Source organism: Artemia franciscana, chromosome 8, assembly GCF_032884065.1.
Source record: "Artemia franciscana chromosome 8, ASM3288406v1, whole genome shotgun sequence".
NCBI lineage: Eukaryota > Metazoa > Arthropoda > Branchiopoda > Anostraca > Artemiidae > Artemia > Artemia franciscana.
This window is the reverse complement of record NC_088870.1, coordinates 27,103,356-27,117,620: the sequence shown is the minus strand read 5'-3', so window position 1 is coordinate 27,117,620 and position 14,265 is coordinate 27,103,356. Positions and strand designations below refer to the sequence as shown.

Sequence of the window (14,265 nt, the reverse complement as noted above, 5' to 3'; positions counted from 1 at the left end):
TTTCTTGACTACCAAATATAAATCTATAAATGTGGAAGACGTATCCACGAAACAATCTTCATGGGAATAAATTTGAAAATGAATGTTTTCAGAGAGCATTTGTTGTGGGTAAAATTTTTCATAGTAACCATTTCTTATACTAGCATTTTCTGCACTGAATAGATTTAGAGATGAAGTGATTGATTGATGGGAATCATTGCATGGTAAATATGCTATTTCAGTATAGGAAAATAAAATCCTGTTTTGATCTAACAATTTTCTTCCTTGGTTTCTTCTTTTTTGACAATAGAGATGTCTTTCGTTTCTGACCTGAGTAGAGACTGACAAGTAATACAGTGTTTCTCGACCTTTTTAAACCTTTTACATTTTGTCGAGATTTCAATTGCTCGCCAAGGGTGTGTGCAACAGACCTGAGATTCTCCGAAACACTTTTCTAATCCTTGCCACAGCCCAAATCTTGTATTGTAGAGGATAACAAATCTGCAGCAGTCGGTAGGATGTATTTTTTAGCCAAGGGTAGTGCAGAGTGAAACAGCTCAGTAAACCAATTGCCAAGAGCATAGTCCGATATTGATGAACGATCTTTGTAAAAGTACATTTTATGACTCAATTGTCTTGGACCAAGAGTAGCAGCATCGCAATGAATATCAGGACGAGCGAATGCCATTTTTCTATTAGACATTTTGCTATTGGACGGGCCAAAATGACATGTAATCACGCCAAAACCTTTTGTTATTGCTAAGGGTTCACCTAAATCAGCTCTTAATGTTAACTATGAGAGTTCCAAATAGAAAGGGTTTACAGGGATATAATGAAGATACTTTATATTTTAATGAAGAATGTGATCTTGACTGGTTTTTCGTTCATGAGCCAGTAGGAGGGGAACTTTGCTTTTACCAACTCTCGATGTTTCAATGAATGAAGCGTAAAGAAATTTAAAACTCTCTGAGGAGATACCATGAAAAATAACACGATCCATACTATTAGTGCTTCCAGCACTTCTACCATTGATTATAATCTAATTAAAACCAAGAACCTTTCTCAGATTATCATTGAGAATAACCTTTTAATTGTCAATGGTTGAACCAATGTAGAGCTTACCCTGTTCCGTTCAATAGTTAAATTGAGAATCACCATTCTTACGAGCAGAGATTCTTCTATTGATAGCACGAAACAAATCATTCATGCTACCAAAGTCTTTGTATGGTAATGTGACGAAGAGATTTCACCCGAGTTCATTGTTTCTATCCAGTTCTCACTAACGAGTGGCCAGTCATGTGGTCTAACTTTTATGTCATATGCACGATCATTTCTTAGGATATCATAATGCATTTTTAAGAATACAATCAACCTGAGCAACTTCAAACTCGCCATCAAATTTGATGGTGTGAGAGAGTTTTGTCAAAAAATCACTAGTTTTATTCAAATCATTTTGGAGGGGATTGGAAACATTTGACATGAATGTAACACAGAAATTATTAGGCATTGCTTATGTATTCAACTGCTCTCCAAGAATCAAAACCAGAGTTTTATCCCAGCCAATGAACAATCAACTATCTCTTGCCCTTGTCTGTATGACTCTTTAATATCTTTTACACACTAATATTTTTAACTTTTTGAAGTTCATAGTTATTAAGACCATCGAGAGTCTCTTTAACTTTAGCTTCTCTTAGAGTATATGTTATGGGTTTAACATATACTCTAATGTCTAAAGTCTAAATGTCTAAAAAATGTCTAAAGTCTAATGTCTAATGTCTCCATATACTCTAGTTGCAATGTCTAAGCTCAGTGGACCACAATTAAATGTTCTGTCAATTTGTACAGTATCACCAGCATTGAATTTTTTCTTCACACCTTTTCACTGGAATATTTTTTAATAAAAGTGTCAAGTATATCATGATCTCCTCGATGACCGTCCTGAGGGCTAACGTTGGACAGAGATCGAAGACGGCATTCATTATAAATTTACATGACTTTATTTAAATTTTGAATAAAAGCAGAAGTATTTTTCAGTGTAAAATATCTTGAAATTAAAAGCTAATTAGTTCTTATCAATCGTTCGGCCATTGCGGCCCTTATAAAACTATGACTATGAGAGAGTATTGTATTATACTTCAACAATACCATCTCTACATATGGATTAACAAATTCACTTCCTCGATACGTTTGAATTTTTCTATGACAATTTTGCTCAAGAATGATTTCTATAGGTTTAGCAACTTCAATACCTCTCTTTGACTGCAATGGAATAGAATATGAATAGCAACTAAAGACACCAATTGCAAGCAGGATATATTTGTAGGGCGTATTGTGACCCCTTTGAATCTCATCTAGAGTAAAAAGATCTGCTTGCATTATATGTAATGGGAGAAAGGCTTTAGTTTTTCGATAATCATTATCACTAATGTTAGGATTTCGATGTAGAGCATAACTTGGTTCATTTTGTAGATAATCTCTCCCAAATGTTTTTTAAAGCCCAGCGACTTTAGAAAGTGTGGTGGGGGAGCTTAGATATCCCACTTCACCAATATTTTCAAAAACACGTTTCAATACTTCAACCATTTTGAACGCAAAGACGTAGTATAATGTCCGCAACCATTTTGCATACTATTGGGTGGCGGCGGTGTTGATAAGTTGATTTCAATATATCTTCGCTTTTGTCTCACCATCACAGTATTTTCCAAGATTGATTCAAAATATTTTTGTTCTGCTTGTTTTAATGTTAGACTGCTAAGTTCCTTTAATTTCTTTAGAATTGGCTTATTAGTAATAAGACTTTACGGAAAGCTTAATGTAATTAAAAAGTTATATAGATGGTTGTCAAATGACAAAAGTCCTTTATGATTTGTGACCATATCATATATTAAATCAAGTAGATCACAACTTTTACCCTGAATTGTAATTCGTTTCCCTTTAATATCAACTTGAATGTGATTGCTTTTGACCAGATATATTTAGATTTTTTACTTAGTCCAAGATATGAGCGTGGTATTAGGTCTCCAACAATTGACAATTTTGAATCTTCCTCCTTTGATTGTGTTGGTGCTCCAGAATCTTGAGCAGACGTATCCTTTTTATCAATGACAATTACCTTGATGGATCTCACATGATAGGGTTTATCTTTGTCCACTCGCCGAAGTGTATCTTGAAGTAAAAATAGTTTTTATCATCGGCAACATTGTCAACATTAATGAATTTACTGACATTGTCTTTAAAGTGTTCTATTGGAGAAAGGGCAAGTTCTAATGGCGTCAATTTGTAGTGTTTGGCCATTTTTTAGAAAAATTGTTTACAAGTCCTACAACTACTCGTAGTAAAAGCACCTATATATATTTGCTTATTGAGGGTTATTAGAGAACTTGAATCACAAACAACTCTGTAAATGATTTAGTAGTTGCAATTCAAAGCAAACTTTGTCATACTCTGATGAAAGAGATTGTGTAGAAATAGGATCACGGAAATTTTTTCATGATTTAAGAATAGACTGTTATTAATATATTGTTAATCTAGAATTATAAACCTATGGATTTGAGTTGACAATTGTAGCATTTTCTGAGACAATTGCTCAACGGATTCAGCTGAACTCATCAATAATCAATACAGCATTTGGTTCAATAATGTTGAACACATCAAATCCCAGTATGAATTTTGTGTCTAGTACAATAACCTTTATTTTATTATAGAACTCTTGGCAAACACTGTATCAATAGTAGATTTTTTGTGGGTTTTCGAAAAACATTTTATTTTGATTACGCATTATTTTTGTCGAAAGTATCGTTTTGCCCAACATTGATGGACCCCAAAAAACGATCTGAATGGTATTTTAAATTGATAAATATTGTCGTCAACGTCTTCAACAGCTAAAAAAAGAAAACTAATTAAAAGACAAAAAGTCACAAACTAAAGAAAGAGAAAAATCGAAAAAAAACTAAAAAAGAAAAAGACAAGGGAAAAAATAAAAAAGAAAAAAACTAAAAATGTAAAAAAAAAGGCAAAAACTAAAAAGAAAAACAAAAAAAACTAAAAAAGAAAAAAAAACTAAAAAAAGAAGAATAAAAAATAAAAAAAAAATTAAAAAACTAAAAAAGAAAAAAAGCTAAAAAAAGGAAAAGCTAAAAAAACAAAAAAAGGAAATATATAAAATGTAGTGTCTGTCCGTCTGTCCGTCCGTCTGTCTGTCACTAAGTATGACATCATTATATAAAAAAAACTAACTATAAACACTTAAAAGAATTAAAAACTATCTATATATGTTATTTTATAAGAAAAACTAAAAAAAAGAAAAGAAAAAAAGAATAAAAACTAAAAATAAGGAAAAACTAAACAATAAAAAATATTAAAAAAGGAAAAACTAAAAAAGAAAAAACTAAAAAAAGGAACTAAAAAAGAGGCAAAAAGAAAAAACTAAAGAAAACGAAAAAAAAACGAAAAAAAATAGAGACTAAAGGGAAAAAATAAAAAGGAAAACAAATAAATAAAAAAATAAAATAGGTAAAAACTAAAAAGAAAAAAGGAAAAAAAAACTAAAAAGAAAAAAAAACTAAAAAGAAAAAAAACTAAAACAGAAGAATAAAAAAAAATAAAAAACTAAAAAAGAAAAAAAGTAAAAAAAAAGGAAAAGCCAAAAAAATGAAAAACTAAAAAAGAAGAAAACTAAAAAAAGAACAACTAAAATAAAAAACAAAAAGACAAAAACTAAAGAAAAAGAAAAAAAGAAAAGAAAAAACTGAAAAAAACTAAAAAAAATGAAAAAAAAAAGAAAAAAACTAAAAACTTAAATTAGGTAAAAAACTCAAAAAAACGAAAAAAAAGAAAAAAACGAATAAAAAAAGAAAAAACTAAAAAAGAAAAAAGAAGAAAAACGCGAAACCAGGCTTGCGGCTGATAGAGATAGTAAAGAAAGAAGGTGTGTCGCTGAACTACAAAAGCAATGCGTGTATAAGTATCCTACAATGTCACCAAAAAGGGAACACCAGAGCAACACAAAACCAGGCTTGCGGCTCAATGAGAAAGGGCTAGATTAGGAATGTCCAATTTACGTCATCAATTACATCCAAAAATGACATAGCGTTGGCCCTTGCGTCGTCCAAAATAACCGCAACATTGCTGCTTGGTGAAATAACCACTCATTCCACTTTGAAATTGCCTCTGAATATGCAGTCTACAGAAACTCCCACGTGCAACATTTCCAAATCATCTTGGATAGGTAAAGTATTGCATTAATTGAAACTTATTGTTTGGGACGAGTGCACAATGGCACACAAAAAATCGCTCGAGGCTCTTGACGGATCATTGCAAGATTTACGAGAAAAGTCCAAACCCTTTGGCAGCACATTAAAATTGCTTGCGTGAGATTTCAGGCAAACATTACCTGTTATTCCTAGATCGACACCTACAGACGAAATGAATGCTTGCCTTAAAAATTCTAATTTGTGGCTACACGTAAAGACATTAGAATTAACTATAAATATGCGTGTCCGATTGCAAAACGATCATTCTGCTGAAATATTTTCAGATCAATTGCTGGCAATTGGAAAAGGAAAGCTCCCAGTTGACTCAATTTCAGGACGTATACAACTGCCTCCTGAATTCTGTAATTTAGTGACGTCAAAAAATGATTTGGTTGAAAAGTTATTTCCGAATATATTAACCAATTATAAAAATCATAAATGGCTAGGTGAACGACCGAATCTGGCAGCCAAGAACAAAGACGTCCACGAAATCGAAAATACTGTTCTGACCAAGATTCGAAATCAGGCAGCCATTTACAAGTCAGTTGACACAGTTCTGGAATCAAACGAAGCGGTTAACTATCCATCAGAATTTTTAAACTCCCTGGATCTCCAGGGTATATCTAGGCGTACCATTAAAATTGTTGCGAAATATTAACCCACCATAGCTTTGCAACGGCACGCGAGTTGCCGTGAAAAAAAAAATTTAAAACGTAATAGAGGCAACAATCTTGACACTTCCAAGGGTAAGGCTGTTCTTATTTCTCGCGTTCCCATGATTCCAATGGATCTGCCTTTTCAATGTAAAAGATTGCAATTCCCAACTCGATTAGCATTTGCAATCACCATCAGCAAAGCAATCATTAGAAAAATGCGGTATATTTCTTAATACGAATTGCCATTGCGACTTAATACGTTTCCCATGGACAATTATATGTTGCATGTTCTAGAGTCGGTAAACCGGACGGTCTATTTATATGCACCTGGCTTGCGGCTGAAAGAGAAAGTAAAAAAAAACAATGTGTGTCGAGGAATTACCAGAGTATATCAGAGGAATTATCAGTTGTATATCCACAAGTTTTACGCAGTTAAAAATTAGTGCCATGCACACGTCTTGCTGGGGCACGTTCCAGAAAAAACTTAAAAATAAAGAAGAAAAATGAACTAAAAAAAAGAAAAAACTATAAACAACTAAAAAAAACTAAAAAGAAAAAAGAAAAAACCTAAAAAAGAAAAAAAATTAAAATAAAAAATAAGGGATTACAAGAATTCAAAAAACTTAAAAAAGAAAACCAAAACTTTCAAGTTTAGTAGATATCATGTTTTGAAATTGGACTTTAATAATCAAATATCTTTGAGAAAACTGCAATAGAACACAAGGGACAATGAGAATCCATATATAGAAGCCTGCCGCGTGCCGTGCTGGGGCCCTTGTACCCGCCGGGTACAAGTCAGTCGACACAGTTCTGGAATCAAATGAAGCGGTTAACTATCCATCAGAATTTTTAAATTCCCTGGATCTCCAGGGGATCTCTAGGGGTACCAATAATACTATGGCGAAATATTAACCCGCATAAGCTTTGCAACGGCACGCGACTTGCCGTAAAAAAAAACAATTGAAAACGTAATAGAGGCAACAATCTTGGCAGGGCCTTCCAAGGGTGAGGCTGTTCTTATTCCTCGCATTACCATGATTCCAATGGCTCTGCCTTTTCAATTTAAAAGATTGCAATTCCCAATTCGATTAGCATTTGCAATAACCATCAACAAAGCTCAAAGGCAATCATTAGAAATATGCGGAATAGATCTTAATACGAAATGTGTTTCCCATGGACAATTATATGTTGCATGTTCTAGAGTCGGTAAACCGGACGGTCTATTTATATGCACCTAGCTTGCGGCTGAAAGAGAAAGTAAAAAAAGAATGCGTTTCGAGGAATTACCAGAGTATATCAGAGGAATTACCAATTGTATATCTGCAAGTTTTACGCAGCTAAAAATTAGCACCTTGCACACTTGCTGGGGCTCGTTCCGGAAAAAAACTAAAAAATAAAGAAGAAAAATAAAATGAAAAAAGAAGAAAAAACTAAAAAAAAAAACTTAAAAAGGGTAAAGAAAAAAAGAAAAAACTAAAAAAACTAAAAAAAGAAAAAAGAAAAAAAATTCAAATTAAAAAACAAGGGATTACAAGAATTCAAAAACCTTAAAAAAGAAAACCAAAACTATGAAGCTTAGTAGATATCATTGTTTGAAATTGGACTTGCTTTAATAATCAAATATCTTTGAAAAAACTAAAATAGAACACAAGGGACAATGAGAATCCTTATATAGAAGCCTGCCGCGTTCCGTGCTGGAGCCTGGTGGCGAAATATATATACATATATATATATATATATATATATATATATATATATATATATATATATATATATATATATATATATATATATATATATATATATATATATATATATATATATATATATATATATATATATATATATATATATACCTAGCTGGTGGGGGTGCTTCGCGCCCCCCCCCGCGCGCTTAAGTCGTTACGCGCCATATTAGTTACGTGCCATTGTAGTTGTGTCCCTGTGTCCCACCTGTGAATATAGAAAGATATATATATATATATATATATATATATATATATATATATATATATATATATATATATATATATATATATATATATATATATATATATATATATATATATATGTTTTTAACTACGTAAAACTTGCGAATATACAATATTCTTCGATGTCCCATTGTCTGTGCATAGAAATAGATTGTCAGGTTTACCGACTCTTGAACATGGAACATAAAATTGTCCATGGGAAAAACAATCCGTATTCAGATCTATACCTGATTATTCTAATGATTGCCCTTGAGCTTTGTTGATGGTGATTGCTAATCGAACATTCCCTGTGTCCCTGTCGTCATTTATATATCCCCCTGTGCCCCCAGCATCCCCCTTTTAGTTGTGTCCCTGTGTCCCGGTCGTCATTTATATTCCCAGTATCCCGGTCGTCATTTGTGTCCCAGTGTCCCAGTCTGTAATTTTTCTTTGAGCGTCCCGGTCGTCATTTATATTCCCTGTGTCCCGGTGTCCCGGTCGTCATTTGTGTCCTGGTGTCCCGGTCTGTAATTTATCTTTGAGTGTCCCGGTCGTCATTTATGCCTCCCGGTCGTTATTTGTGTCCCAGTGTCCCAGTCTGAAATTTCTCTTTGAGTGTCCCGGTCGTCATTTATATTCCCTGTGTCCCGGTTTTTAGTTTTCTTTTTCTCCTTTATTTTTCAGTTTTTTCCTTTTTTTAGTTTCATTTTCTTTTTCAGTTTTAGTTTTTTTAGTTTTTTTTATTAGTTTTTAGTTTGTTTTCTTAGTTTTTTTTTGGTTTTTTAGCTTTTTTAGTTTTTTTAGTATTTCCTTTTTATTTTTTTTGTAGTTTTTACCTTTTTTAGTTTTTTTCTTCTTTTTTATTAATGCTAAAGCCAAGGTTCGAACCTGGAGCCTCTCGGACCTGGAACCTGGAGCATAACGCTTTACCAACTCAGCTACTTCGGCTTGAATACATTCGTTTTTGAATTGGTATATGATGAAATAATTCAGATGTCATATAATGACGTCACTCGACAGACAGACAACTATATATATATATATATATATATATATATATATATATATATATATATATATATATATATATATATATATATATATATATATATATATATATATATATATATATATATATATATATATATATATATATATCTATATATATAAAAATAAGTTGTCTGTCTGTCTGTGGATGGATCAGGTGACGTCACCTGAAAAAACTGGATCAGGTGACGTCAAAACTGAAAAAACTAAAAAAAGGCAAAAACTACAAAAAAACTAAAAACTAATAAAAAAAATAAAAAGCTAAAAAACTAAAAAAACTAAAAAAGGCAAAAACTACAAAAAAAACTAAAAACTAATAAAAAAGCTAAAAAACTAAAAAAACTAAAATAAGGCAAAAACTACAAAAAAAAACTAAAAACTAATAAAAAAAATAAAAAAGCTAAAAAACTAAAAAAACTAAAAAAACTAAAAAAAGGTAAAAAACTAAAAAAACTAAAAACTAAAAAAAAACTAAAAAAAGGAAAAAACTGAAAAATAAGCTAAAATAAAGGTAAAAACCAATAAAAAACTAAAAAAAAAACTGAAAAAACTAAAAAAAGGCAAAAACTACAAAAAAAAACTAAAAACTAATAAAAAAAGTAAAAAAGCTAAAAAACTAAAAAAAAACTAAAAAAAGGTAAAAAACTAAAAAAAATAAAAAATAAAAAAAACTAAAAAAAAAGGAAAAAACTGAAAAATAAGCTAAAATAAAGGTAAAAACCAATAAAAAACTAAAAAGAAAAAAAGAAAAAACTAAAAAAAATTTTCATCTAAAAAACTAAAAAAAACTAAAAAAGGTAAAAACTAAAAGAACTAAAAAAGAAAAAAATAAATGACGACACTCAAAGAGAAAGCGACCAGGACAAAAGGAATGTTCGATTAGCAATCAACAAAGCACCGGGACACAGGGAGTATAAATGACGACCAGGACATAAGTAAAAAAAAAAACTAACAAAACTAAAAAGAAGGTAAAAACTACAAAAAACTAAAAAGAAAAAAACTAAAAAAAGGCAAAAACTACAAAAAAAACTAAAAACTAATAAAAAAGCTAAAAAACTAAAAAAAAACTAAAAAAAGGCAAAAACTACAAAAAAAACTAAAAACTAATAAAAAAAATAAAAAAGCTAAAAAACTAAAAAAACTAAAAAAACTAAAAAAAGGTAAAAAGCTAAAAAAACTAAAAACTAAAAAAAAACTATAAAAAAGGAAAAAACTGAAAAATAAGCTAAAATAAAGGTAAAAACCAATAAAAAACTAAAAAAAAAACTGAAAAAACTAAAAAAAGGCAAAAACTACAAAAAAAACTAAAAACTAATAAAAAAAGTAAAAAAGCTAAAAAACTAAAAAAACTAAAAAAACTAAAAAAAGGTAAAAAACTAAAAAAAATAAAAAATAAAAAAAAACTAAAAAAAAGAAAAAAACTGAAAAATAAGCTAAAATAAAGGTAAAAACCAATAAAAAACTAAAAAGAAAAAAGGAAAAAAGTAAAAAAAATTTTCATCTAAAAAACTAAAAAAAACTAAAAAAGGTAAAAACTAAAAGAACTAAAAAAGAAAAAAATAAATGACGACACTCAAAGAGAAAGCGACCAGGACAAAAGGAATGTTCGATTAGCAATCAACAAAGCACCGGGACACAGGGAGTATAAATGACGACCAGGACATAAGTAAAAAAAAAAACTAACAAAACTAAAAAGAAGGTAAAAACTACAAAAAAAAAGAAAAAAAAACTAAAAACTAATAAAAAAACTAAAAAATCTAAAAATCTAAATAAACTAAAAAAGAAAAAAAAAGGAAAAAAATAAAGGAGAAAAACAAAACTAAAAAACGAATGTATATACAGACCGGGACACCGGGATACAAATGACGACCGGGACACAGGGAATATAAATGACGACCGGGACACAGGGACACAACTACAACGGGGACACCGGGGGAAACAGGGGGATATAAATGACGACCGGGACACCGGGACAGGGAATGGTCGATTAGCAATCACCATCAACAAGGGCAATCATTAGAATCATGAGGTATAGATCTGAATACAGATTGTTTTCCCATGGACCATTATATGTTGCATGTTCAAGAGTCGGTAAACCTGACAATCTATTTATATGCAAAGACAATGGGACAGCAAAGAATGTTGTATATTCGCAAGTTTTACGTAGTTAAAACCATATATATATATATATATATATATATATATATATATATATATATATATATATATATATATATATATATATATATATATATATATATATATATATATATATATATATATATATCTATCTATATTCACAGGTGGGACATAGGGACACAACTACAATGGCGCGTAACTATTATGGCGCGTAACGACTTACGCGCGCGGGGGGGCTTGGGGGGGGGGGGGGGGGGGCGCGAAGCGCCCCCACCAACTAGGTGTTGGGGTGGCGCGAAGCGCCACCCCAACAGCTAGTATATATATAAAAATAAGTTGTCTGTCTGTGGATCAGGTGACGTCATGTTTCTGTGTCGGCTGACGTCATGAAGTTAGTTGTCGTCATTTTTGCTATGACGGTGACGTCATTAAAAATATTTAAGACATATATGTTCACGTAGAAATCTATTAATGTTTAAGTTTAAAATGACTGATGAACTTACAATGGCAAAAGCCGATGAAGATGCTCAAAGAGTCTAAGCCAAAAAACTTGCTGCTGATAGAGAAAGTCAGAAAAGAAAGCGTGCCGAGGAACTACCAGAGCAACGCGAAAGCAGACTTGCTGCTAAAAGAGAAAGTGAAAAAAGAAGGCGTGCCGAGGAATCACAAGAACAGCAAGAAATCAGGTTTGCTGCTGATAGAGAAAGTAAGAAAAGAAAGCGTGCCGAGGAATCACAAGAACAGCAAGAAATCAGGCTTACTGCTGATAGAGAAAGTAAGAAAACAAAGCGTGCCGAGGAATCTGAGCAACCTGAAAGTTATCGCCAGGCATTCAGGTACAGCCCAGTCGATTATTATAGCTTGAGTAGATGTGTTCAAATCGGGACAATGTCTAAAATTTGTCCCTATTGCAAGGCCTTGAAATTCAATGGTGAAACAATGGGAATGTGTTGCGCCTCAGGAAAAGTTAAACTTCCTCTATTGGCTGCACCACCAGAGCCATTGACGACTTTCCTTACTGGAACTACGTCAGAATCTAAGCGTTTTTTGTCAAAAATCAGAAAATACAACTCATGTTTCCAAATGACGTCGTTTGGAGCCCAAAAGGAAAATCCAGATCAATTTATGTCTACTTTCAAAGTAAAAGGGCAAATTTATCATAGAACAGGGTCCCTTCTACCATTCGCAGGCGAGAATCATAAATTTTTACAATTGTACTTCATCAGTGATAGAAATTCTGAATTGAATGCACGTTGCGAAATTTCTCCCAAGGTTGAAAGGACAATCGTTTCCCAATTGCAACATCTTTTCCACGAAAATAATAATTTATTGCGTCTGTTCAAAACAGCCATCGATTTGATGCCTACTGATACGCATAAAATTGCTATTTCCGCTGACAAAACGCCTCCTGGCCAACATGTGCGTAGATACAATGCTCCAACTATCGACGAAGTGGCAATCGTTATGGTTGGTGATCAGTTTTTACCTCGAGATATTATTCTTCATAAGCGAAACGTTCAGTTGTTAAGAATTGCTGAAACTCATCGATGCTACGATGCCCTACAATATCCTATCATTTTTTGGGATGGAGCCGACGGCTATCACTTTAATATTAAATTGATGAATCCAGCCACTAGCAAAGAAATGAATAAGAAATGCAGTGCAATGCATTATTATTCCTATAGACTAATGATTCGGCAGGATGAAAAAAATTCTATTTTAAAATGCCGTGAATTGTTTCACCAATTTGTCGTTGATATGTATGCTAAAATTGAATCAGAACGTTTGTTATATATCCGCCTGAATCAGACCAAGCTCCGCTCTGAACAATACATTCATTTGCGAGATGCAGTTATAAATGACGGTAATACCACAAACGTTGGAAGATTAACAATTTTACCTTCGTCATATGCTGGCAGTCCCCGTCATATGCATGAATATGCTCAAGATGCTATTGCGTATGTTCGTCTCTATGGTCGTCCAGATTTATTTATTACATTTACATGTAATCAATCTTGGGACGAGATACTGCAGCTTTTACTTCAAGGCCAATCGGCGGTTCATAGGCATGACATTACGGCCCGTGTCTTCCGGCAAAAGTTGAAATCACTGATAAACTACATAGTAAAACTTGAAGTGTTTGGGTCAGTGTGATGCTGGATGTACTCAGTGGAATGGCAAAAACGAGGTTTGCCACACGCACATATACTAATCTGGCTACATAAAAAAATTACTTCGAACGAAATTGATGATGTGATTTCCGCTGAAATACCTGATAAAAATGTCGATAAGGGGTTACATGATATTATTGTAAAAAATATGATACATGGACCTTGCGGTGCACTGAACGAAAATTCACCATGCATGGCCAAAGGAAGGTGCACAAAGCAATATCCTCGACTTTTAGTATCAAAGACAATTACTGGCAATGATGGTTACCCACAATATAGAAGAAGATCTACTGAAGATGGCGGTAAAACAGCAATAATAAAGAAGCATAACGGTACCACCATCGAAGTAGATAACCAGTGGGTTGTTCCATATTCCCCATTATTATCAAAAACATTTAATGCACACATAAACGTTGAATACTGTAACTCCGTAAAGGCAATCAAATACATATGTAAATACGTCAACAAAGGCAGTGACATGGCAGTTTTTGGCTTGCAGCCCGAAATCAAAGATTTCGACGAAATCGTACAATATCAGGCTGGAAGATACATAAGCAGTAATGAAGCTGTTTGGCGAATTCTTTCATTTCCAATACATGAACGTAGTCCAGCTGTTGTTCACTTAGCGGTACATTTACAGAATGGTCAACGTGTTTATTTCACGGAAACCAACGTGCAACAAAGAGCCCTGAATCCACCGGATACAACATTAACAGCTTTTTTTCGCTTTGCAAAAATGATTCTTTTGCAAAAAAAACTGCTGTATACTGAAGTGCCTTCGTATTACACGTGGAATACTAAAAATAAAGTATTTGAACGTCGAAAAAAGGGTAAGTCAGTAGACGGCCAACCTACCATCTTCAAAGATACCACGATAGGAAGACTCTACACCGTTCACCCCAATCAACATGAATGCTTCTTTCTACGCCTGCTTTTGGTGAATGTACCCGGTCCAACATCCTTTGAGTATTTGAGAACTGTAAACGGTACTATACATGACACTTACCGTAGTGCATGCCAAGCTCTGAATTTATTGGAGAATGACCAACAC

At 32.5% G+C, this 14,265-nt stretch overlaps 1 protein-coding gene across 3 annotated transcripts in view; it reads right to left on the bottom strand.

Annotated features, from left to right (window-relative positions):
• The window catches only part of LOC136030225 (trichohyalin-like), a 185,779-nt gene that overhangs the window by 54,804 nt on the left and 116,710 nt on the right, over positions 1-14,265 (bottom strand). The window lies entirely within an intron of this gene.